Raw genomic sequence first — 27,299 nt, forward strand, 5'->3', positions numbered from 1 at the left:
GCTCTCACACCACCTCTCATAAACGTGCTCTCACACTCCGGCAACACACTCAGACTCTCACACTCTGGCTTTCACAGATGCTGTGACACTCCGCCTCTTACACACTCCGGCTCACCCACTCTCACACACGCTGTCGTGCTCCGGCTGACACACACAGGCTCTCACACACGCTCTGACACTCCGCCTCCCACACATCTGGCTCACACACACTCTCACACACGTTCTCACACTCCGGCTCCCAATGTCAGGCTCTGACGCACTCCAGCTTACACATGGTGTTTGCACACGTTCGCAGACTCCATTTCTCACACACACTCTCACACACTGGCTCTCACACCTTTCTCACACTCCCTCACATATTTCCCCTTATTCCTACTCAAACACACAATCTCTCCCTCTCTCACACACTCGCCCTCAATCACACTCTCGCCCTCTCTCACTCTTCCTCCCTTTCTCACACTAACTCACTCTCGCATCCTTTGTCACCTTCGCTCCCTCTCTGACACTCCCTCCCTCTCCCACATTTTCTGACCCTATCACTCTCTCCCTCCTTTACATGCTGTCACTCTCTCATACGCCCTCCCTCCTCCACCCTCCCTCTCTCACACATCATCTTTCGCTATCACACTGTCTCCCTCTCTCACCATTTCTCTCTCTGTTCCTATCGCACACTCCCTGCCACCCCGACAGTCGCCCAACTCTATCAGACTCTCTCCCATCCCAACAAGCTGAACCTCCCTAATACGCTGGCACCTCTCGCTTCCTCTCTCTCTCACACTCCCTCCCTCTCTCACACACTCTATCATACTCCCTCTCTCAGTTACCTTCTCGCACCCTCTCTCGCACTCGCTCACTCTGTCACGCTCTCTCATTCCGTCTCTCACTCACACTTCCTCCGTATCTCACACTCACTCCCTTTCGCTCAGTCTCTTTCTCTCTCCCCTTCACATTCCTATCCTGTGTCACGCTCTCTCTGTCACACTATCCCTCTCTCACACTCTCTGCCTGCCTCACTCTCCACGTCTCACAATGCCTTCCTCTCTTCGATGCTCTCCCTCTCTCAGGCTCCATCTCTCACACTCTGTCCCTCAATCACATTCTCTCAGTCTCTCTCCCTCCTTCACCCTCTCTCCCGACGTCTGTCACACACCCTCCATCCCTGACGCTTTCACTCAAACTATGTCCCTCTCTCCTACTCTCACACTCCCTCCTTCTCTCACCCGTCCTTCCTTACCTCACCAGCTCTCACAATCCGTCCCCCTCTCACACTCTCTTATACTCTCTCCCTCCATCCCTCTCCCTACCTCCCTCTCTGACACACCCTCCATCACCGACACTTTCTCTCAAACTCTTTTGCTCTCTCCCACACTCTTTCCCTCTCTGATTATCACTCTCACTCACTCACTCGCTGCCTCGGTCACTCACTCACACTCGAGATAGTTATGACAGAGATGACTTATTTCTCAAAATACTTTCGTGTTTTACACAGAATACTGCACACACCAAATGCCTCCCAGCATTCACCAGCGCGCTCTGTCTCCATTATCTCCCCTGCCCATTAACTCCATCAACCACCTTCTCTCTTTTTACGATTTATTGCTCACACTCAGACCATTTTTCTCAATCACGCTGTTTTCTGCAACATTCTTTCTCTCTCCCCCTCTTTCTTTCCATTTCTCTCTCACCCTCATTCGCTCTCACCCACCTTCTCTCGAAACCGATTTTAATGTCACGCTTTTCCTCACTAACCTTCCTTCTCTCACATCTTTTGTGTCCATGGCCCTCTTTCTCACTCATCCTCTTTCTCTCTAACCTAACTTTTGTCAGAACATCTCACAGACCAGCTCTCTCTCTATCTTTCTCCACATCTCAATCCGTCTCTCTCCCAGTTTCAGTGTGTGTATCAGATGGAGAGCCAGTATCAGTTAGAGACAGTGTATTAAGTTACGCAGCAAAATGTTTTTTGCTGCTCGATGAGGTGACGTGTTTGTATCTGCTGAAGGCTCCGAGTTTTCTGAGGAGTCCCAATGTTTCTAATACTTTTTCCAGGTTGAGGAGCTACATTACATTAAGGGTTGGAATAACTTTCTTTGGACTTTAATCACTTCCAGATATTTGATTGATTGAAGTTCGCTATGTATAGTCGCTCTGAACCCAATTAAAGCAGATCACTGAATGGTCACAGTTAAAGAGGCAGCTACATCCCAGAGTGCAGTGGAACCACCCAGAGAAGCACACTGATAATTAGAACTGAATCACTGAATGGTCACAGATAAAGAGGCAGCTTCACGTCAGAGTGCAGTGGAACCACCCAGACGACCACACTGACAATTGGAACTGAATCACTGAATGGTGACAGTCGAGTGACGGATGTCACTGAAACAATCTGAGACCTAGGCATAGAACAAAGAACAAAGAAAATTACAGCACAGGAACAGGCTCTTCGGCCCTCCCAGCCTGCGCCGATCCAGATCCTTTATCTAAACCTGCCACCTATTTTCCAAGGATCTACTTCCCTCTGTTCCCCGCCCGTTCATATGTATGTCTCGATACATCTTAAATGATGCTATTGTGCCCGCGTCTACCACCTCGGCTGGCAAAGCGTTCCAGGCACCCAACACCCTCTGCGTAAAAAACCTTCCATGCACAACTCCCTTAAACTTTCCACCCTGTAATTGACGCCTCCACTATTGAAAAAAGCTGGTTGCTATCCACCCTGTCCATGCCTCTCATAATTTTTCACACCTCAATCAGGTTCCCCCTCAACCTCCATCTTTCCAACGAAAACAATCCTAATCTACTCAACCTTTCTTCATAGCTAGCACCCTTCATACCATGCATCCTGGTGAACATCCTCTGCACCCTCTCTGAAGCATCCACATCCTTCTGGTAATGTGCCGACCAGAACTGCACGCAGTATTCCAAATGTGGCCGAACCAAAGTCCTATATAACTGTAACATGACCTGCCGACTCTTGCGCTCAATACCCAGTCCGATGAAGGCAAGCATGCTGTATGCCTTCTTGACCACTCTATCGACCTGCGTTGCCACCTTCAGGATACAATGGACCTGAACTCCCAGCTCTCTCTGTACATTAATTTTCCCAGGACTCTTCCATTGACCGTATAGTCCGCTCTTGAATTAGTTCATCCAAAATGCATCACCTCGCATTTGCCTGGATTGAACTCCATCTGCCATTTCTCTGACCAACTCTCCAATCTATTTGTATTTTGCTGTATTCTCTGACAGTCCTCCTCGCTATCTGCAACTCCACCAATCGTATTATCATCTGCAAACCTGCTAATCAGGCCACCTATACCATCGTCCAGATCATTTATGTATATCACAAAGAACAGTTATCCGAGCACGGATCCCTCTGGAACACAACTTGTCACCTTTCTCCATTTTGAAACACTACCTTCCACCACTACTCTCTGTCTCCTGTTGCCCAGCCAGTTCTTTATCCATATAGCTAGTATACCCTGAACCCTATACGACTTCACTTTTTCCATCAACTTGTCAAGGGAAACTTTATCAAACGCCTTACTGAAGTCCATGTATATGACATCTACAGGCATAGGACGCATGGTCTTTGAGTGGGCTGCATCCTTCCTGTTATTGTCAGGTTAACAATGTAATCAACACATACCAGTGTTGGAAAGTGTTCACTCGCTTCAAAAGGATAATATTTTTCGGAACCCAATGTCGTAATCTGTTTGTTCAAATATTTGAAAACTAAGTTTAACGATGTTGCAATCCAATATCACTGAGGCGGTTCCTATGGGTATAAATTAATGGCTTTGCGAATGTATAAACTCAGCGTTGAAGACAGAGAGACTGTTAGCAGCAGGAAGGGTCACATCACGACACACTCAACATGCTTCTTCCAATTGACATGGTTGCGAAAATATACTACCCGATCCTTGCTATTGTTGGAGTTCCTGGTAAGTGACTATCATCATTGAACTTGTGTAAGTCCGCGTGGGAGCGGCTCTCTGATTTTAAACTGTGACTAAAAATGTTTAATGCTGATCTCGTGCTCACTATTACACAGACACCTGATCAACAACGTCATTCATATCAGCCCAATTTCTTTAAACATGTATGTGGTTTGAAACCCTTTCACCAACTGGCAATAAACCTCTTTTTGGAACTCACGTGACCTCTGATCAATTCATGTATTATATTGAATGGAATCTTATATGACGTTAGATTGGTTCTCAACGAAGGGAATCTCTCTGAATGGTCCAGCTTGTGTAAGAAAAAAAATCACACAGAATGTGGTCCAATCAACAGATTGCAATATCTGACAGCAGTGAATAGGGATTATCATAATGAACTTTATTGTCAGAAGTAGGCACTGCAATGAAGTTACTATGAAAAGCCCCTAGTCGCCACATTCCGGAATTGTACTTAGTGTGGATCACTAACCAGAGTGGAATATCTGACAGCAGTGAACATGTATTACTGGAAGTGTCTGAATGGGTTGAATTGGACTGAATGTGGATATCTCAGAATAATGGAATATCTGATCCAATTAACCATCTATTACGGGGACTATCTGTCCGCGTTGTGCTGTATTGAGTGTGGATCAGGAACTGGACGAAAATAATTTGCACTATTTTGAAATAATCTATTTTATTGGTGAGTAGTGGCTCCATCCTATGGAGCTCTTTCTCTGTTTTACCTTTGGGCTAGATTGAAAACAGAAACAGTTTGGTTGTATTTTGATGTTGATATTTATTGATTGAAGTGAAATGTCTCGATATCCATGCTTTCTATTGAACTGCTCCAACAGAAACAGACATCACCCACAGAAGCTGATATTTAATAAAAACCACTGCAGTGCAGTGTTCCAACAGGTTTTCTTCTAGGTTTTGTCATTTTATTCAAATATACATTCATCCTGAAATTAACTCCAATGTTTGTTTAATTTTTTAGATGTTTTTAAAATGTGTTGCTTCTTCAAACCATTTGTGAATCTATTCACCTGAACCCTGAAACACCTCCAGTCCATTCAGACTCTTTTTTTCAAAGTGTAATTGGGACACTTATCATCCTGATCAAAATGCAGCAGCGGACACTGAGCTGTGGGGAAATTAATTTCCCATTGAAATTCCCACTTTGCAAGTTTATAATTGATGAGGAATGTGTTACTGTATCTAGCTGTACTCTTCGTCTGTATTCACAGTCACTCTCCGTTTGGGTGTGTCTGTAAATTCTGTAATTATCATTCTGCTTCCCAATTCCATATTGTTGATTTAGGGCAGCATGGTGGTTAGCACAATTGCTTCACAGCTCCAGGGTCCCAGGTTCGATTCCCCGCTGGGTCACTGTCTGTGTGGAGTCTGCACGTTCTCCCCGTGTGTGCGTGGGTTTCCTCCGGGTGCTCCGGTTTCCTCCCACAGTCCAAAGATGTGCAGGTTAGGTCGATTGACCAAGCTAATTGCCCTTCGTGTCCAAAATTAACCTTAGTGCTGGGTGTGGTTACTGGGTTATGGGGATTGGGTGGAGGTGTGGACTTGGGTACGGTGCTCTTTCCAAGAGCCGGTGCAGATTCGATGGGCTGAATGGCCTCCTTCTGCACTGTACATTCTATGTAAAAAAAAAAACGGTGAATGAGAGTGATTCCAGCACTGTTCCTTGTGGAACGCCACTTCTCACCTTCCACCAATCAGATTAAAGCCCTGTAACTCCTCTCCTTGTTTTCTGTGTGTGTCTCCAGCTTGCTGTCCAATCTGCTGCTGTGTCCCCAAACTCCACCTGCTCTGACATTACTCATGAGGTTGTTACGACAGACCTTACTGACGGCCTTCAGCAATCAAATTGTTTAACATTGATCATACTAGTCAAATCTTTAATTTCCGATAATCATTGAAATAATTTAATCAAATCTGACTGGAATTATGTTAACTTTGGAATATGTGCTGACTATTTATTATAATCTATGTTGCTAGATTTTTTTCTCCCTCAGAATTTTAGTTTATTTTTTCTTACTATTAATGATGTGACTGGGAGATCATTTTCTGGAATTATTTTATTTTCTGTTTTAAATTCAAGAATAACAGAAACTGACTGCTTAATTTAAATTCTTTGGTATATTGTGATGACGTTAGTGAATAGATAATAGTGTCTCTGCTGTTTCTCACTGTCAATTTTGTGAATATTTGTGGTTCAAATCCATCCGCCTCCAGTGATCTCCATCTACCTGGACCCCACCCTCTGGCTTATCTGCTCTTGATCTTTTCATTGAGAACTGTCAGTGCGACATTGGCCATCTCAATTTCTCTGCCTCTTTCACCCACTGTATCCCATTTCCCTCTGAACCTGCTCCAATCCTCTCTCCAATATCCAGACCTGACATGGCGATTTAAGTTACTCACAAGGGTGGGGGCATTATTGTCTAGTGCACTGACCTCTTCCTCTGGAGAAAGTAGTTAAGACGGCATACGGCATGCTTTCCTTCATTGGCCGGGGCATTGAGTATAATAATTGGCAAGTCATGTTGCAGCTGTAAAGAACATTAGTTTGGCCACACTTGGAGTATAGTGTTCAATTCTGGTCGCCACACTACCAGAAGGATGTGGAGGCATTAGCGAGGGTGCAGAAGAGAATTACCAGAATGTTGCCTGGTATGGAGGACATAAGCTATGAGGAGCAGTTGAATAAACTCGGTTTGTTCTCAGTGGAACGACGGAGGTTGAGGGGCGACCTGATAGAGGTCGACAAAATTATGAGTGGCATAGACAGAGTGGATAGTCAGAGGCTTTTCCCCAGGGTAGAGGCGTCCATTACTAGGGGGCATAGGTTTAAGGTGAGAGCGGCAAGCTTTGGAATAGATGCACGAGGCAAGTTTTTTACACAGAGGGTAGTGGGTGCCTGGATCCCGCTACCGGAGGAGGTGGTGAAAGAAGGGACGATAGTGACATTTAAGGGGCATCTTGACAAATACATGAATAGGATGGGAATAGAGGGATACGGACCCAGGAAGTGTAGAAGATTGCAGTTTAGTCGGGCAGAATGGTCGGCACGGGCTTGGAGGGCCGTAGGGCCCGGTCTTGTTCTGTACATTTCATTGTTCTTTGATCTTTGTTCACAATTAAATAATTATCCTCCACCTATTCCGCCAAGTCCAACATGATGTCACCACTAAACAAATCTTCATCTCTCTCCCACCACCCTCACATTTTTCCATTATTCACATACCGCTCATTCCTTGACAGTCTTGTCCAATTCTTCGTTACACCCAACGACCCTTCCCTTTCCCATCATTCTCTTGCAATCGCAGATGGTTCAACAACTGCTCCTTTACCTCATACTGTCCATGATTCTCGGCAGCAATCTCTCCTTTCTGGAGAAGCAGCATTTAACTTCTGCTTCCTTCAATTTGCTCTACTGTACTCGCTGTTCTCAACACCGTCTCTTCTACATTGGGGAGACTAAACGCAGACTGGGTGACCGCTTTGCGGAACACCCTGACGCAGCTCACAAAAGCATGACCCCAGCCTTCCTGTTGCGGCCATGTTAACTCAGCATCCTGCTCTCATTCCCACGTGTCTGTCCATGACCTGCTTCAAAGGAGCCAGTGGAACCCAACGCAAACTTGAGGAGCAGCACCTCATCTCCCAATTAGGATGTGACAGCCCCCAGGATTCAACTTTAAGTTCAACAGTTTAGACTGGGAACTTTTTCCTCCATCGTAACACCCTATTTTTTGGAATGTGTATTTTTGTTTATCGAATGGTATGGTTCGAGATTGGAGAACGAGATTGGAGAACGAGATTGGAGATCGAGATTACCTCTCCGGCACTAAGCATGCTCCAGGGCTCACTTGCAAGGAAACTATTCCTTGCAAGTGAGTCCTGGAGCATGCTTAGTGCCGGAGAGGTAATATTCTCGAGAAGAGCTTCTCAGGGATTGTCTCCAAATCGTGGGATGATGTATTCCTGGCAATAGTGTGATGTGGGGATGTTCAGAACATGACGATGGAGTGTTCCTGTGAGAGGGTGCCTCACAAATTAATGAACATGGGAAGGATATGCCCTGAGACATTTCTAGAGGCTGGACAGACTCTATTCGTCTCATAATTATGAACTGGGAGGTTCGCCGCCTTTTTCAATATTTTCCGTTGATCGTGGAGATTTCCATTAATTCAGGGGTGGTATCCAACTTCATCAACATTCCAGTCCTGTGAACCGTCCCATCCGAGGTGTGGCCAAATAATTCAGAGCGATGAGTGATAAAACCACCAGCATGTTTATATTCAGTTTGGGAAACCTGGCCGGGCTGAGTAATCCTGTGAATCAGACTAAATGAGAAATGTAACTTCTCCCAAAGGTATTTGAGTTATGAACATTTTCCTACCACTACCTTAAAGATCAAGCCCTGGAGAAGAGAGGCCTGAAATTCACTTTCCTCCTCCTCCCCAACTTAAACACGTCACTTCCCACTCTGCAATGATAATCTCTATGCCCACTGATCAACCAAACTCCCCCACCCTCCTCCTAGCCATTTTATTTTTGCTGAAATCCTATCCCGGTTCGGGAACAGAGAATGTTTAATCAGTACTTTCCATGTGCTTCTTCCTTCTCTCTGCCAGTTAATTTACTGGGAATTGCGATTCTGTGTAGGGGGAAGTGTGGCCTCACTACCTGCACAACTCTTTACCTGGTGGCCATGGCGGTGGCGGATCTGCTGTATATTATCACTCACCCCATACTAAACAAGATCAATAATTATTATTTCCCCCGGAATTTCCTGGACCTCACATCTGTGTGTCGCGTTAGAGATCTCCTGCTGTTTGCAGCCGCGGACTGTTCTGTCTGGTTCACGATCACTTTCTGCTTTGATCGATTTGTGGCCATTCGCTGTCAGAAACTGAAAACTAAATATTGCACCGGGAAAACTGCGGCTGTGGTTCTGTCAACAACCGGCCTCCTGGTCTGTTTAAAAAACATCCCTTGGTACTTTCTATATGAACCTACACAGATAATTAACAATGTCCAGTGGGGTTGTATGCCAAGGACCAGCTTTTTCACTGACCCCATGTGGGTTTTATTTATCACGTTTGCTCAGGTTTCAATGCCATTGATTCCATTCGGTTTAATCCTGTTGATCAACGCTCTGACAGTCAGACACATTATACTCACCAGTCGAGTGCGGAAGACATTGAGGGCTCAGAGTCAGGGAGACAATCGCAAAGACCCAGAGATGGAGAGCAGAAGGAAGTCAATGATTTTACTCTTCAGTATCTCTGGAACTTTCATTGTCCTCTGGGTAGTATTTGTTATTAAAGTTTTCTACATTGATTTGGGAGGAATAATTGGCCTCACGAATCCTCAATATAATTTCCAGGAAGTTGGCTATTTACTGTTGGATTCAAATTGCTGCACAAACACATTTATTTATGTGGTTACTCAGTCCAGGTTCAGGGAGCAGATCAAGATCGCTGTGAAGTATCCGGTTACATCATTTATTAAATTAATCAATAAATAAAACTGACTGACAGACCTTCAGCGAATCGGGAGCTCCAGCCATTCACTGACAACCCTTCGGCCAATCACGATCGCCAGACGCTGATTGGCAGCCCGTCGACCAATAAGGAGCTCTAGCCGCAGATTGACTGCCCCTCAGCCAATCAGGAGCTCCAGTCGCTGACTGACAGCCACTCAGCCAATCTCCAGCTACATCAGCATGGTAAAAATCGCCGCAGCCAATCAGAGGTCGTTCGTACTGACTTACAGCAGCGGAAAACCAATCAGGAGCACGAACCTATGACTCACAGCGGCTGACTGACGGACCAGTCAGAGACTCCGCGTTCAGATTGACAGCTGCCGCAGCCAATCAGAAACTTCACTTTTAGATAGCCAGTTTCCCCAACCAATAAGGGACTCTGCGTGAAGACCGATACTGCGTCCACCACTCAGGGAGCGGGCAATTCTCGCTCACTCTCTTTAAATTATCTTTAACTCTCTTTAAATTCTATCTCAAGTTCTTCAAATTCTCCCTCACGCTTTTTAAATTCTCTCTAACTGTCTTCAAATCCTCCATGACTCTTTAAATTCTCTCTAACTCTCATTAAATTCTCACGCTCTTCAAATTCTCTCGAACTCTCTTTAAATTCTCACTCTCTTTAAATTCTCTCTAACTCTCTTTTAATTCTCTCTAACTGTCTTTAAATTCTCTCTAACTCTCATTAAATTCTCACTCTCTTTAAATTCTGTCCAACTCTCTTTAAATTCTATAAATCTCTTTAAATTCTCTCTTAATCTCTTTAAATTCGTTCTGTCTTTCAATTCTCTCTAACTGTCTTTTAATCCTCTCTGACTCTCTTTAAATTCCTTCGAACTCTCTTTAAATTCTAAATCTCTTTAAATTCTCTATAACTCTCTATTAATTGTCTTGAACTGTCTTTAAATTCTCGCTAACTCTCATTTAATTCTCACTCTCTTTAAATTCTTTAGCTCTCTTTAAATTCTCTTTAACACTTTAAATACTTTAACACTAAGTTCTAATTAACTCTCTTTAAATTCTCTTTAAATCCTCCTTAACTCGCTTTAAATTCTCTTTCAGTCTCTTCAAATCTCTCACTCACTTTAAATTTTCGCTCACTCAATTTAAATTCTTTCTCACACTTTAAATTCTCTCCAATTCTCCTTTTCTGTCAAATCTCCCTCTCCAACCACTCTCTTTCTAACCCTCTCTCTCTCTCTAACCCTGCCTTTTTTGTAACACTGTCATTAGATAGATTACTACTATTACATTATTTGTAACCTCTCTCTCTCTTTCTAACCTCGCTCTCTCTTTCCAATCTAACTCTCTCAGGGGCTGTTTAGCACACTAGGCTAAATCGCTGGCTTTGAAAGCAGACCAAGGCATTAAGGTGGACAAGTCCTCAGGTCCGGATGGGATCTATCCCAGGTTACTGAGGGAAGCAGGGGACGAAATAGCTGGTGCCTTAACAGATATCTTTGCAGCATCCTTGAGCACGGGTGACGTCCCGGAGAACTGGAAAATTGCTCGTGTTGTACCTTTGTATAAGAAGGGTAGCAGGGTTAATCCATTGAATTATAGACTGTGAGCTTGACATCAATGGTAGGCAAACTGTTGGAGAAGATACTGAGGGATAGGATCTATTCACATTTGGAAGAAAATAGACTTATCAGTGATAGGCAGCATGGTTTTGTGCAGGGAAGGTCATGTCTTACAAACCTAATAGAAATATTTGAGGAAGTGACAAAGTTAATTGATGAATGAAGGGCTGTAGATGTCATATACCTGAACTTCAGTAAAGCGTTTGATAAAGTTTCCCATGGCAGGTTGATGGAAAAAGTGAAGTCGTATGGAGTTCAGGGTGTATAGCTAGATGGATGAAGAACTGGCTGGACAACAGGAGACTGAGAGTAGTGGTTGAAGGGAGTGTCTCAAAATGGAGAAAGGTGACGAGTGGTGTTCCACGGGAATCCGTTCTCGGACGGGTGTTGTTTGTGATATACATAAATGATCTGGACGAAGGTATAGGTGGTCTGATTAGAACGTTTGCAGATGATACTAAGATTGGTGGAGTTGCAGATAGCGAGGAGGACTGTCAGAGAATACAGCAGCAGATACGTAGATTGTGAAGTTGGGCAGCGAAATGATAGATGGAGTTAAATCCAGGCAAATACGAGGTGATGCATTTTGGAATTCTAATTCAAGAGCGGACAATACGGTCAATGGAAGTGTCCTGGTGAATATTGATGTACAGAGAGATCTGGCAGTTCAGGTCCATTGTACACTGAAGGCGGCAACGCAGGTCGATAGAGTGGTCACGAAGACATACAGCATGTCTGACTTGATCGGACGGGGTGTTGAGGACAAGAGTCGGCAGGTCATGTTACAGTTTTAGAGAACTTTAGTTAGGCCACATTTGCAATACTGCGTGCAGTTGTGGTCGCCACATTACCAGAAGGATGTGGATGCTTTAGAGAGGGTGCAGAGGAGGTTCACTAGGATGTTGCCTGGTATGGAGGGTGCTAGCTATGAAGAAAGGTTGCGTAGATTAGGATTGTCTTCGATGGAAAATCGGAGTTTATAAGGGGGGTCGGATTGAGGTGTACAAAATTATGAGAGGTATGGACAGGGTGGATAGCAACAAGCTTTTTCCAAGAGTGCGGGAATCAATTACAAGGGGTCACGATTTCAAGATGAGAGGGGGAAAGTTTAAGGGAAATGTGCGTGGAAAGTTATTTACGCGGAGGGTGGTGGGTGCCTGGAACGCTTTGCCAGCGGAGGTGGTAGAGGCGGCCACGATATCATCATTTAACATGCATCTAGACAGATATATGAACGAGCGATGTACAGAGGGAAGTACATCCTTGGAAAATAGGTTACAGGGTTAGATAAAGATTCTGGATCGGAGCAGGCTGGGAGGGCCGAAGGGCCTGTTCCTGTGCTGTAATTTTCCAAAAAATAATTTTTTTAAAAGAGGTCTCACTGAGTTCTGCCAGTGAGCCAGAGAAGACACAGCCAAGAGAAAGACACAATCAAAAGTGAGTTTGAGAATTTGAATCTCGGTGGGAATTCGAAGCTGGGTGGGGTGGAGGTGCTTTCTATTCCTGGTAAGTGAATGGTAAGTAGTTTTTCTTTTCTTTGTCTAGATTAATTATTTAATTTTTCTTTCGTTTTTTGGAATTGTAGTTGTATAAGTTTACCTAAGGTTTAAAACATGGCAGGAGATCTCAGATATGTGTTGTGCTCCTCGTGTGCGATGTGGGAGCTCAGGGACACGTCCACTGTCCTTGGATCCTTCACGTGCAAGTAGTGTGTCCAGCTGCAGCTCCTGTTAGACCATTTGAAGGCTCTGGAGCTGCGGATGGACTCAGTTTGGAGCATCCGCGATGCTGAAGACGTCGTGGAGAACACGTTTAGCGAGTTGGTCACACCGCAGGTGAAAGGCACTGAGGGAGATACTGCATAACAGATATACCGCTTTGGATACTGTTGAGGGAGATGGCTCTCCAGGGGAAGGCAGCAGCAGCCAGGTTCATGGAACCGTGGCTGGCTCTGTTCCGCAGCTGGGCAGGAAGAAGAATGGCAGGGCTATAGTGACAGAGGACTCAATTGTAAGGGGAATAGACAGGCGGTTCTGCGGACGCAATCGAGACTCCAGTATCGTATGTTGCCTCCCTGGTGCAAGGGTCAAGGATGTCTCGGAGCGGCTGCAGGACATGCTGGGGGGAGGGGAAGGGGTGGGGGAGCAGCCAGTTGTCGTGGTGCATATAAGCACCAACGACAGAGGTAAAAAAAAAAGGGGACGTGATCCTACAAGCTCAATTCGGGGTGTTAGGAGTTAAACTAAAAAGTAGGACCTCAAAATTAGCAATCTCAGGATTGCTACCAGTGCCAGGAGCTAGTCAGAGTATGAATAACAGGATAGAAAGGATGAATGCATGGCTCGAGAGATGGTGCAAGGGGGAGCGATTCAAATTCCTGGGCCATTTTTAACCGGTCCTGGCGGAGGTGGGACCAGTACAAACCGGACGGTCTGCACCTGGGCAGGACTGAAACCGATGTCCTCGGAGGGGAGGGGGGGGGGTTTGCTAGAGCTGTTGGGGAGGGTTTAAACAAATGTGGCAGGGGGATGGAAACCGATGCAGGAAGTTGGAAGATAGTAAAACAGTGACAGAAACAAAAGGCAGGAAGGGGGAAAGTGTAAGGCTGAGAAACCACAGTCAAAAATCTAAAGGGCGACACTACAAGGTACAGTCTGAGGGGAGCTCAGTGAATAGGACCAGTAATACTAAAATGAATAAAATGGGAAGTAAAAACATTAATGGTAAGCGACTCGACAGGCTGTTACATGAAGGTATGGGTTCAACGACAAGGAAAATTAGGAGAAACGTTAGGAGGAAATATAACTTAGGAGACGTTACTGATCGGGGTGTTAAGATTCAAAACAGAGATAAGAAAAGCCAGCATAAGTTTACTTTACCTGAATGCTCGTAGTATTCGGAATAAGGTAAATGAGTTGATGGCACAAATCATCGTAAATGACTATGATTTAGTGGCCATGACTGAAACATGGTTAAAGGATGGTCACGACTGGGAGTTAAATATACAAGTCTATTAAACTATTCGGAAGGACAGAGTGGATTGTAAGTGAGGTGGTGCAGCTCTGTTATTTAAGGATGACATCCGGGCAATTGTAAGGGCTGACATCGGTGCTATGGAAGGTAAGGTTGAATCCATTTGGGTAGAAATCAGGAATAGTAAGACGAAAAAGCCACTGGATGGAGTAGTCTATAGGCCATCAAATAGCAACATTATGGTTGGGCAGGCAATAAACAAAGAAATAACGGATGCATGTAGACATTCTACAGTAGTTATCATGGGGGATTTTAATCTACATGTCGATTGGTTTAACCAGGTCGGTCAAGGCAGCCTTGAATGTATCCGCGATTGTTTTGTGGATCAGTATGTAATGGAACCTACAAGGGAACAATCGGTCCTAGATCTTGTCCTGTGTAATGAGGCAGGATTGATTCATGACCTCATGGTTAGCGATCCTCTCGGAAGGAGCGATCACAATATGTGGAATTTAAAATACAGATGGAGGGTGAGAAGGTAAAATCAAACAGTAGCGTCTTGTGCTTAAACAAAGGAGATTACAATGGGATGAGAGAAGAATTAGCTAAGGTAGACTGGGAGCAAATACTTTATGGTGAAACAGTTGAGGAACAGTGGAGAACCTTCCAAGCGATTTTTCACAGTGCTCAGCAAAGGTTTCTAGCAACAAAAAGTAAGGACGGTAGAAAGAGGGAAAATCGACCGTGAATATCTCAGGAAATAAGGGAGAGTTTCAAATTGAACGGAGAAGCATTCAAAGTGGCAAAGCTAAGTGGGAGACTAGAGGACGGGGAAATATTTAGGGGGCAACAGAAAGCTACTAAAAAAGCTATAAAGAAGAGTCAGATAGATTATAAGAGTAAACTTGCTCAGAATATAAAAACAGGTCGTAAAAGATCCTACAAATATATAAAACAAGAAAGAGTGGCTAAGGTAAATATTGGTCCTTTAGAGGATCACAAGGGGGATTTAATAATGGGAGATGCGGAAATGGCTCAGGAACTGAACAGGTTTTTTGTGTCGGTCTTCACAGTGGATGACACAAATAACATGTCAGTGACTGATAGAAATGAGGCTATGACAGGTGAGGAACTTGAGAGGATTGTTATCACAAAGGAGGTAGTGTTGGGCAAGCTAATGGCGCTAAAAGGTAGACAAGTCTCCTGCCCTGATGGAATGCATCCCAGAGTGTTAAAAGCGATGGCTAGGGATATTGCAAATGCACTATTGATAATTTACCAAACTTGACTAGACTCTGGGGTGGTCCCGGCGGACTGGACATTAGCAAACGTGACACCACTGTTTAAAATAGGAGGTCGGCAGAATACGGGTAAGTATAGGCCAGTGAGCTTAACGTTGGTGGTAGGGAAGTTGCTGGAATCTATCATCAAGGAAGAAATAGCGAGGCATCTGGATGGAAATTGGCCCATTGGGCAGACGCAGCATGGGTTCATAAAGTGCAGGTCATGCCTAACTAATGTATTGGAAGTTTTTGAGGACATTACCATGCGGTAGATAACGGGGAGCCAATGGATGTGGTATATCTGGATTTCCAGAAAACCTTTGACAAGGTGCCACACAAAACGTTGCTGCATAAGATAAAGATGCATGGCATTAAGGGTAAAGTAGTAGCATGGAAAGAAGATTGGTTAATTCATAGAAAGCAAAGTGTGAAGATTAATGGGTGTTTCTCTGGTTGGCAATCAGTAGCTAGTGGTGTCCCCCAGGGATCAGTGTTGGGCCCACAATTGTTCACAATTTACACAGATGATTTTGAGTTAGGGATGAAGGGCAATGTGTCCAAGTTTGCAGACTACACTAAGCTGAGTGGTAAAGCAAAAAGTGCAGAGGATCCTGGAAGTCTGCAGAGGAATTTGGATAGGCTAAGTGAATGGGCTAGTGTCTGGCAGATGGAATACAATGTTGAAAAATGTGAGGTTATCCATTTTGGTAGGAATAAAAGCAAAAGGGATAATTATTTAAATGATTATATATTAAAACATGCTGCTGTACAGAGAGATCTGGGTGTGCTAGTGCATGAGTCGCAAAAAGTTGGTTTACAGGTGCACCAGGTGCTTCAGAAGGCGAATGGAATGTTGTTCTTCATTGCTAGAGGGGTGGAGTTTAAGACTAGAGAGGTTATGTTGCAATTGTATAAGGTGGTAGTGAGGCCACACCTGGAGTATTGTGTTCAGTTTTGGTCTCCTTACTTGAGAAAGGACGTACTGGTACTGGAGGGTGTGCAGAGGAGATTCATTAGGTTAATCCCGGAGCTGAAGGAGTCGGATTACGAGGAGAGGTTGAGTAGACTGGGACTGTACTCGTTGGAATTTAGAAGGATGAAGTGGGATCTTATAGAAATATAAAATTATCAAGGTAATAGATAGGATAGATGCGGTCAGGTTGTTTCCACTGGCCGGTGAAAGAAGAACTAGGGGGCATAGTCTCAAAGTAAGGGGAAGTAGATTTAGGACTGAGTTTAGGAGGATCTTCTTCACCCAAAGGGTTGTGAATCTATGGAATTCCTTGGCCTGTGAAGCAGTAGAGGCTCATTCATTAAATGCTTTTAAGAAAAATATAGGTCGTTTTTTGAAGAATAAAGGGATTAAGGATTATGCTATTCGGGCCGGAAAGTGGAGCTGAGTCCACAAAAGATCAGCAATGATCTCAGTGAATGGCGGAGCAGGCTCCAGGGGCCAGATGGCCGACTCCTGCACCTAGTTCTTATGTTCTTATAACTTTCTAAGCTCGCTCTCTGTCTTTCGAACTCGCAGCCCTCTCTCTCATATATCTGTTTTTCTTTCTCTTTCTTTCTCTTTCTGCATAACCCACCCCCGCAGGTTCTGCACAATGCACTTCCCCCTATTTAAGTCCTCCCTTAATTATAATCCCCCATTATCTGACGCCTGCATTATCACCCCCCCCCCCTCCCATTATCTGCCCCCGCCCCCCCCCCCCCTCTCAGGCATTTTGCTAACCCTTACTGCTCCCACACTCCACCTCCCTCGTTATGAAAATCCCACTGGTCTATAATTCGAATCTCTAACTCCCCCCAGGAACACTCAGATTCCTGCCCCCCCCCCCAAAAAAAAAGAAATGCGCCGAACCCTTGCTTGACGATCCTGCAAGTCTCTTCTGGATGTGTAATAATGAAGGACAAAGCCGCATCAACAATTATTATTTTTTTCTAGTTTATGGCTTTTGTCTGACGGACCCTCGCCCAGAAAAGATTCTCGTTAATCGTCCAAACTTTAAAATCAACTCTCCATCGGCAGAGGAAGGGAAACATTCAAATTAATTAAAGCAACGCATTATTGAAAGAAAAAAAGATGGCAATATCCCATGACACCTCCTACTTTGCCATTCACAATGTCAGTTTATAAAACCCATTTTATAAATACGGCCAGACAACGGAACAGTTTAATAGTTAGAAACACATTAAAGCAGCATGGGGAAGGGGGTGGGGAACGGAGGGAAGGAGGGAGAGGCATGTACAACAGATGATGGGAAGAGAGTCCAGACTGGAGACCCACTCCCAGGGTCTGTACCTCTTCCTGTTGTGTTTAATCTACCACCTCCGACTGCCTCATTGGAAATAAAGTCACAAACACTCATGACCACTCGGTCCCATCATTGCCCAACTCACTCACTCTACCCGCTCACTCCAGGATTGGTGCTGTCTGTACATCAATATTAATGACCAATCTTCATCTCCATGGGCACGGACTTCACATGGGAGTGCCTCGGATTCTGTGCCTCTTCGCCACCCCCACACACATCAATCCTCTGCTTTGTTGTCTTTTCCCTCCTCCCTCACTCCCCTTCTCTCTATCACTCAATTGCTCCACCAATTTATTTCAATCAGTGAGAAATGTGGCGAGTCAGATTGAGACGAGAGAACTTTACGGTTAAAAACACAGTGAAGTGAATTTAAAAGTCTCACAGGCCACTCCATCCAGGATTGCTGCTGTTTATTCATTCAATATTAACAATTAACCGTCCACGGCCATCAGCTACCTCTCCCTCCCTCTGATTCCATTTTTCTCTCTACCCGTCTCTCATTTCATTCTTTCCCTTCCTTTCTCTCTTTCTCTATCTACCTCTCCTTTCATTTCTATTGAGTAATGAGTAAGCGTTGCGCAGGTCAAAGATACACAGCTTGATTGAATAAGACACATCCAGAGTGGGAATTTGAAACTTGGTAATTTGGTGCAGTGAGGTAACCAGGAAAGGTAAGTGGTTAATCTAATTCTGCTGTTTTTCAGTTAAAAGTGCAGTGTAGAATAGTGTCTGATTGGCTGAAGCTGCCCCAACCCTAATTGCTGTGAGGCAGTTATCTGGAAGTCACCTGAGGCCTGTTTAGGGGCACAGAGGTACACATTGTGTTCTTCTCTTTGAAGTTTTAGTGTGAGTCATCCTGAAGTCTGTATAAAAGACAGACGGAAAGCGCACTCAGTAAGCATTGCGCAGGTCAAAGCGGCACAGCCTGAGTAAGACGAATCCAGCGTGGGAATTTGAAACTTGGTAATTTGGTGCAGTGAGATAATTCGGTGCAGAGTGGGAGAAGATGCTTTTTCCCTCCTGTTTTGTTCTCTCTCTCTTTCTTCTGACCTGTAACATTTAATCTGCAGGGAGAGACCCAGAGAGCACATGAGACTCTCAGAAGGTAAGTAAGTGAGTTTTACTCATTTATATTTGTATTACCTTTTCTGAGTGAGTGTGTGTGTGTGTGTGTGTGTGTGTGTGTGTGTGGGGGGGGGGGGGGGGGCACTGAAGTGACATCACAGAAAAGCTGTGACTTGAGTGGCTGGTTGGGAATCTACACTAAATTTTAAAAAATTAAGCAATGGTAAACTAATTAAACATAATTACTTAATTATAAGTTAAAGGGGTATCTAAGCCAGAGATCGGAGAGTACTGTATTTAGCATTCATATTTATAGTAGAAATCTAGTGCTAGGAAACAGATAGTTAACAGTAACTTTTTTAAAAAATTTAACTTTCAACTTTAATGTACTAATTAATTGACGCAATGTCAGTTAGAGGGGTGCAGTGCTCTGACTGTGAGATGTGGCAGGTCCGGGAGGCTTCCAGCGTCCCGTATAGCTCCATCTGCAGAACGTGCACCCAACTGGAGCTCCTTACAGACCGCATGGTTCGGTTGGAGCAGAAATTGGATACACTTAGGAGCATGCAGGTGGCGGAAAGCGTCTTAGACAGCAGTTATATAAATGTGGTCACACCTAACGTGCAGGCAGAGAAATGGGTGACCAACAGAAAGGGCAGACAGTCAGTACAGGAATCCCCTGTGGTTGTCCCCCTCTCGAACAGGTATGCCCCTTTGGATAAGCTCGGAGGGGGGGGGGGTTAGCCTATCGGGGAAAACAGCATCAGCCAGAGCCGTGGCTCCACGGTTGGCTCTGATGTTCAGAAGGGAGGGTCAAAGCGCAGAAGAACAAAAGTCATAGGGGACTCTATAGTCAGAGGCACAGATAGAAGCTTCTTTGGACGTGAAAGTGACTCCAGGATGGTATGTTGCCTCCCTGGTGTCAGGGTCCAGGATGTCTCCGAACGGGTAGAGGGCATCCTGAAGGGGAGGGAAAACAGGCAGAGGTCGTTGTACATAACGACATAGGCAGCAAGGGGCATGAGGTCCTGCAGCAGCAGTTCAGGGATCGAGGCAGAAAGTTAAAAGACAGGACCTCGAGGGTTGTAATCTCGGGATTACTCCCGGTGCCACGTGCCAGTGAGGCTAGAAATAGGAAGATAGAGCAGCTAAACACGTGGCTAAACAGCTGGTGTAGGAGGGAGGATTTCTGTTATCTGTACCACTGGGAGCTCTTCCGGGGCAGGTGTGACCTATGTAAGAAGGACGGGTTGCATCTAAACTGGAGAGGCATAAATATCCTGGCCGCGAGATTTACTAGTGTCACACGGGAGAGTTTAAACTAGTATGGCAGAGGGTGGGCACGGGAGCAATAGGCCAGAAGGTGAGAGCATTGAGCGAGAACTAGGGAAGAGGGACAGTATGGCTCCAAGGCAAAGCAGATAGGGTGAAGTTGCTGAACAATGCGGGTCTGGTGGCCTGAAGTACATGTTTGAATGCAAGAAGTATTCCGGGTAAGGCAGATGAACTTAGAGCTTAGATTAGTACTAGGAACTATGATGTCGTTTCCATTATAGAGAGCTGGTTGAGGGAAGGGCAGGATTGGCAGCTAAACGTTCCAGGATTTAGATGTTTCAGGCGGGGTGGAGCATGATGTAAAAGGGGTGGCGGTGTTGCGCTACTGGTTAGGGAGGATATCACAGCTGTACTACGGGAGGACAGCTCAGACGGCAGTGAGGCTATATGGGTGGAGATCAGGAATAAGAATGGTGCAGTCAAAATGTTGGGGGTTTAATACAGGCTTCCCAACAGCGAGCGGGAGATAGAGGAGCAGATAGGTAGACAGATTTTGGAAAAGAGTAAAAACAACAGGTGATGGGAGACTTCAACTTCCCCAATATTGATTGGGACTCACTTAATGCAAGAGGCTTAGACGGGGCAGAGTTTGTAAGGAGCATCCAGGAGGGCTTCTTAAAACAATATGTAGACAGTCCAACTAGGGAAGGGGTGGTACTGGACCTGGTATTGGGGACTGGTAGAAGTTTCAGAGTTTTAGTAGGGGAGCATTTCGGGAACAGTGACCACAATTCAGTAAGTTTTAAAGTGCTGGTGGACAAGGATAAGAGTGGTCCTAGGGTGAATGTACAACAATATTAGGCGGGAACTGAAGAACCTAGATTGGGGGCGGATGTTTGATGGTAAATCAACATCTGAAACGTGGGAGGCATTCAAGTGTCAGTTGAAAGGAATTCAGGACCGGCATGTTCCTGTGAGGAAGAAATATAAATACGGCAATTTTCGGGAACGTTGGATAACGAGAGATATTGTAGGCCTCGTCAAAAAGATAAAGGAGGCATTTGTGTGGGCTAAAAGGCTGGGAACAGACGAAGCCTGTGTGGAATATAAGGAAACTTAAGCAAGGAGTCAGGAGGGCTAGAAGGGGTCACGAAAAGCCATTGGCAATTAGTGTTAAGGAAAATCCCAAGGCATTTTTCACGTACATAAAAAGCAAGAGGGTAGCCAGGGAAAGGGTTGGCCCACTGAAGGATAGGCAAGGGAATCTATGTGTGGAGCCAGAGGAAATGGGCGAGGTACTAAATGAATACTGTGTATCAGTATTCACCAAAGAGAAGGAATTGGTCGATGTTGAGTCTGGAGAAGGATGTGTTGATAGCCTGGGTCACATTGAGATCCAACAAGACGAGGTGTTGGGCATCATGATAAATATTAAGGAAGATAAGTCCCCAGGGCCTGATGGCATCTACCCCAGAATACTGAAGGAGGCTAGAGGGGAGATTGCTGAGGCCTTGACATAAATCTTTGGATCCTCACTGTCTTCAGGTGATGTCCCGGAGGACTGGAGAATAGCCAATGTTGTTCCTCTGTTAAAGAACGGTAGCATGGATAATCCAGCGAACTACAGGCCGGTGTGCCTTACGTCAGTGGGAGGGGAATTACTGGGGAGAATTCTTCGAGACACGATCTACTCCCATTTGGAAGCAAATTGACGTATTAGTGAGAGGCAGCATGGTTTTGTGAAGGGGAGGTCGTGTCTCACTAACTTGATAGAGTTATTCGAGGAGGTCACCAAGATGAATGATGCAGGTAAGGCAGTGGATGTTGTCTATATGAACTTCAGTAAGGCCTTTGACAAGGTCCCTCATGGTTGCTACTACAAAAGGTGAAATCACACGGGATCAGGGGTGAGCTGCAAGGTGGATAAAGAACTGGCTAGGTCATAGAAGGCAGAGAGTAGAAATGGAAGGATGCTTTTCTAATTGGAGGGCTGTGAACAGTGGTGTTCCGCAGGGATCAGTGGTGGGACCTTTGCTCTTTGTAGTATATACAAATGATTTGGAGGAAAATGTAACTGGTCTGATTAGTAAGTTTGCAGACGACACAAAGGATGGTGGAATTACGGATAGCGATGAGGACTGTCAGAAAATACAGCAGGATTTAGATTGTTTGGAGGCTTGGGCGAAGAGATGGCAGATGGATTTTAATCCGGATAAATGTGTGGTAATGCATTTTGGAAGGTCTAATGCAGGTAGGGAATATATAGTGAATGGTAGAACCCTCAAGAGTATTGAAAGTCCGAGAGATCTAAGTGTACACGTCCACAGGTCACTGAAAGGGGCAACACAGGTGGAGAAGGTAGTCAAGAAGGCATACGGCATGCTTGCCTTCATTGGCCGGGGTGTTGAGCATAAGAATTGGCACGTCATGTTGCAGCTATATAGAACCTTAGTTAAGCCACGCTTGGAGTACAGTGTTCAATTCTGGTCGCCACACTACCAGAAAGATGTTGAGGCTTTAGAGAGGGTGCAGAAGAGATTTACCAGAATGTTGCCTGGTATGGAGGACATTAGCTATGAGGAGCGGTTGAATAAACTCGGTTTGTTCTCACTGGAACGACGGAGGTTGAGGGGCGATCTGATAGATGTCTACAAAAGTATGAGGGGCATAGACAGAGTGGATAGTCAGAGGCATTTCCCCAGGGTAGAGGTGACAATTACTAGGGGGCATAGGTTTAAGGTGAGAGTGGCAAGGTTTAGAGTAGGTGTACGAGGCAAGTTTTTAACACAGAGGGTAGTGGGTGCCTGGAACCCGCTACCGGAGGAGGTGGTGGAAGCAGGGACGATAGTGACATTGAAGGGGCATCTTGACAAATACATGAATAGGATGGGAATAGAGGGATACGGACCAAGGAAGTGTAGAAGATTGTAGTTTAGTCGGGCAGCATGGTCGGCACGGGCTTGGAGGGCCGAAGGGCCTGTTCCTGTGCTGGACTTTTCTTTTTTCTTTGTTCTTTCTTCTCAATTTCTCAACCTCCTCTCTCTATTTCTCTCTCTCCCTCTCTCATTTATTTTCTCTCTCTCCCTCCCCCTCTCATTCTCGCTGTCCCTCTCTCTCATTTCATTTTCCTGCTCCCTCCATCCCTTTCTCATTCTTACTATCAAACTCGCTTGCTCGCTCTTCCTCCCCCTCATTCATTATCATTCTCTCCCTCCCTATCACTCTTTTTCTCTCCCAACTCTGTACATTCTCCAATCCCACATCTCTCTGTGCCTTCAGCTTTTGATAATCTGTCAAGATCGTTCTGCTCTTTTTTCCCTCTCCCCCTCTCTCTCATTTCATTTCTCTCCGCTCCTCTCTCTCCCCCTATCTCTGTACATTTTCCAATCCCACATCTCAGGCCCTCTCCTGCTTTTGATAATCTGTCAAAATATCCTTCTCGTTCCTCCCTATCTGAGGATTGAATGTAGTTCGGTATGGTCTCTAAAACTTTTCCTGTCTCAACATTCTCATTGCCGATGCACTGTGACCATGTAATATGAATAACTGACTAATTACATCGAAAAGAGGTGATGTGAGGTGTTGATGGGAACAACCCACAATCTGCACATCACTGATCTGAAGTTGTGACATTCAGCCACAGTTGCTGTGCAGGAAAGACGCGCAGTCAAAAATGCACACAGCATGATCCCACAGGCAAGGCTTATTGTTTGAGGCAGATCTCACAGACAACCCCACGGGAGACAAGGCCCCAACAGAGAACAGCGGAGATCCGGTGTGCCGCTTCACAACCCCTCCGCCCCAACACACACATAGACAGAGTTGGCCACACCCCCAAACATCAAAATAACAACAAATCACGTTGATGCTTTATTATTTTATTGCAATGTGGAGAGAATTTGCTGACGGTAGTGGTGGTTGAGAAAAATGGAGAGACGGGGGAAACGTCGCAAAATATCCCTGCTTCTGTCACTCCACCGTTCTCTCTTTGCTTCGTCAAAGCGTCCGAATACAATGTCCCTGAGAGAAACAGAGCAAAGCATTGTTGAAAGTTAGACATAGCGAGGTCCCAGGACTGTTCGTGCTGATATTTATCATGTCAGGGATTGGTGGGGGGAGGGGAGGGGTGGGGCGCTGGGAGGTCAGGGGAGAGAGGAACACCCATTTTATAAACACATCCCCCGTTTTATGAAACCCTGACCAACATAGGAAGAGATTTGAAAATGAAGTGAAGGTGAATATGCGTCGTGTCTGTCCCTCCAGCGTTCCCAGAGTCTGCCTCTGTTAGAGTGCCGCATTCTCTCCCCTGTGACTTCCCCATCCTCTCCACCTCCGACTCCTCCATTCTCCCTCGCCCCGGCGAATCTCCCTTTCTCTCCCACTCTGAATCCCTCATTCTTCCCCTCTGCCTCCCCATTCTCTCCCTCTCTGACTGCCCCATTCTCTCCCCCTCAGACTTCCCCATCCTCTCCACCTCCGAATCCTCCATTCTCCCCCCCTCCCCGAATCTCCCTTTCTCTCCCACTCTGACTGCCCCAGTATCTCCCCCTCTCACTCCCCCATTCTCTCCCTCTCTGACTGCCCCATTATCTCACCCTCTCACTCCCCCATTCTCTCCCTCTCTGACTGCCCCATTCTCTACACCTCTGACTGCCCCATTATCTCCCCCTCTGATTTCCCGCATTCTCTCCCCCTCTGGCTGCCCCATTCGCTCCCCCGCTGACTGTGCCAATTCTCCCCCTCTGACTTCCAAGCGCATTTCGGCTCTGAGTGCCCCACTCTCTCCCCCTCTGACTGTCCCCACTGTCTTCCCTCTGACTCCCCCACGCATTCCGAATCTGAGTGGCCCCACCATCTGCCCCTCTGTCTGCACCCACTCTCTCCCCCTGTGACTGCCCCCACTCTCTCCTCCCTGACTCCTCCTCCCAATCTCTCTCCCGCTGACTCCTCCCCGCCCTCTCTCCCACTCTGAACTCCACGCCCACCCTCTGCTCCCTCACTGGGGATATCTCTCTCGATATTGGGAGTTGGGCACTGACTCTACATTGGACACGAACGTGAGACCATTAGATATGGGCGCAGAAATATGCCATAAATATCAAATATATAAAGAAATTGCTGGAGAAAGAGAGAACGATGGAGTGACAGAGGCAGGGACATTGAACACTGTCCGCTCCCCACCATCCCACCCATAGATATTCTCCGAATGCTACGACCCTGTCCAAAACACAAACCCCACTCTGGGTTTCAGGACCAGCCTTTAGCCCGGCTCCGCACTTTTAATTTCAACCCAATTCCCCCAGCCTCACTCCTCGTGTCATCCGCCCCCCCCCCGCTCCTCCCACACACACAGACTCACATTCACACTCACAAACACTCCCTGAACGCCATGGGTACTCCGAGTCTGAAGACCCATCTCCTTCGTCCCACAAAGAGCAAAACTGCCCTCTTTAAACTGGTAAAAGGTTTTGCCCATTCCTTTGGGAGACTTTTTTTTTTACAAATCCTCACCAGCATTTATTTATTTCACCGTTATCAATTAAGGTTAATTTATATTTAGCAATGATTTACATTCAGACCTCAGAAACCTTTGGAAGTCAATATGACTGTTTACAATGTCAGTGCATAGCCAGATCACACAAACTGCCCCTCGAGAGACACGGTCACACGGGAGAACACCCCAGAACATTTGCCTCTCTCCTAACAAACCACCTCCTTGTTCCACGTCAATATTTCCCTCATCCTGACACAGCAGGATCCCACACGCATCAGATTACAACAGGTGCAAGTGAAACGCTGCTGAACGAGGAATGAGTGACTTCGGCCTGGGATGTTTCTCATCTGCACATTTACCTCTTCCATGTTCAACATCACAGGCCCAATATACTCAATCCAGGTTAAGCGGCGTTTCACTTCCACCTCTTGCAATCTGGTCTATTGCATTTGCTGCACCCAATGTGGTCTCCCCTACATCTGAGAGACCAACCGCAGACTGGGAGATCGCTTTGCTGAGCACCTTCGATCTGTGCCAATTCCGGACTCTGACCTTCTCCTTGCTTGCCATTTCAACAAAATGTTCTGCTCCGATGGCCATATGTCTGCCCTTGGCCTGCTGCAATCTTCCAGTGAAGCTCAACGCAAACTTCCGTTTCAGCAGGCGACAGCCTTCCGGTATCAACATCGAAATCAACAACTTCAGATGATTAGCTCTACCCGAACTCGACCCATTTGTTTTCATCACATTTAATGTTACCAGTCTTTAACTATTTACTTATTTCCTGTCTTTCTTTATGTATATTACCCCCACCCCGCATCTTATCCGCCTTTCCTTTCCCCCTTCCCACCTCTGCTGCCCTCTTACCCTCCCCCCACATCTACACCTGTCACAATTTACCATCTGATGTTAGTTCCTCTGCTGTGTGGCTGTTCACACTGTTAGAGGTGGAAATATTCATACGAAGGCCTGCGTATAAGTAAAAAAAAGCAGTTTATTATATCAGAATTCTGGGAGGAAAGGCTCTAGACTCCGCAGTCTATTGACAGCACCTTTTCTCACTTGAGCTAAGGCTAGTACCGGTAAATATACAGATTCAAGGGGCGGAAGTAGTTGCATTCTCATTTACATACAATCAATCAACTATATTCGCGTCACACTTCATTACATGTAGTCAAACAATTTTCCTAGCATCCCAGTTATCACATATATGGTTAAAGTGGGTGTTGTCTTACCCGCCCCTTCATACAGAAGTCATTCAAAACTAACATAATGATGTCCTGTCTGCAACTGGAGTCCTTGATCTTGTCATGGACACATAGAATTTCTTCGTCTGGGAAGCTGTAATCAGCGGCTGTTGAAATACTTCCTAGGTTCTCATGAGGTAGTTTAAATAGTTTGTAACCTTTTTTGAAAGGAAAGTGGCAAGTTCAGCCATTGTGTGTCTTTAGTATTGCCAAAATAGTAAACAGCCATTTTGAGTCCTTTCTGATATTAACAAGCATTGTGTACACACTATTTCTACAAATTGCCTATTCTCAACAGGCATCTAAGCCAATGAGTACTTTTTGTCTCATCAGAACTATTCAAAAGTAATATAGGAGCACAAATGTAGTTACAGGGCCATCTATAATTTATTGCATAGTCCAGTATCACAAAATGCCCTACAACACTCCCTCCTTCTGGTCATGGAAGATGTTTGCAGAACTGACCACGATGAAATGATATGAGGGTTGCAGGGTGTGTAGCAAAGATATACGGCCTTTGGGATATGTATCCTCCCAGATGTTCCGTATGT

This window comes from Scyliorhinus torazame, chromosome 26 (assembly GCF_047496885.1).
Source record: "Scyliorhinus torazame isolate Kashiwa2021f chromosome 26, sScyTor2.1, whole genome shotgun sequence".
NCBI lineage: Eukaryota > Metazoa > Chordata > Chondrichthyes > Carcharhiniformes > Scyliorhinidae > Scyliorhinus > Scyliorhinus torazame.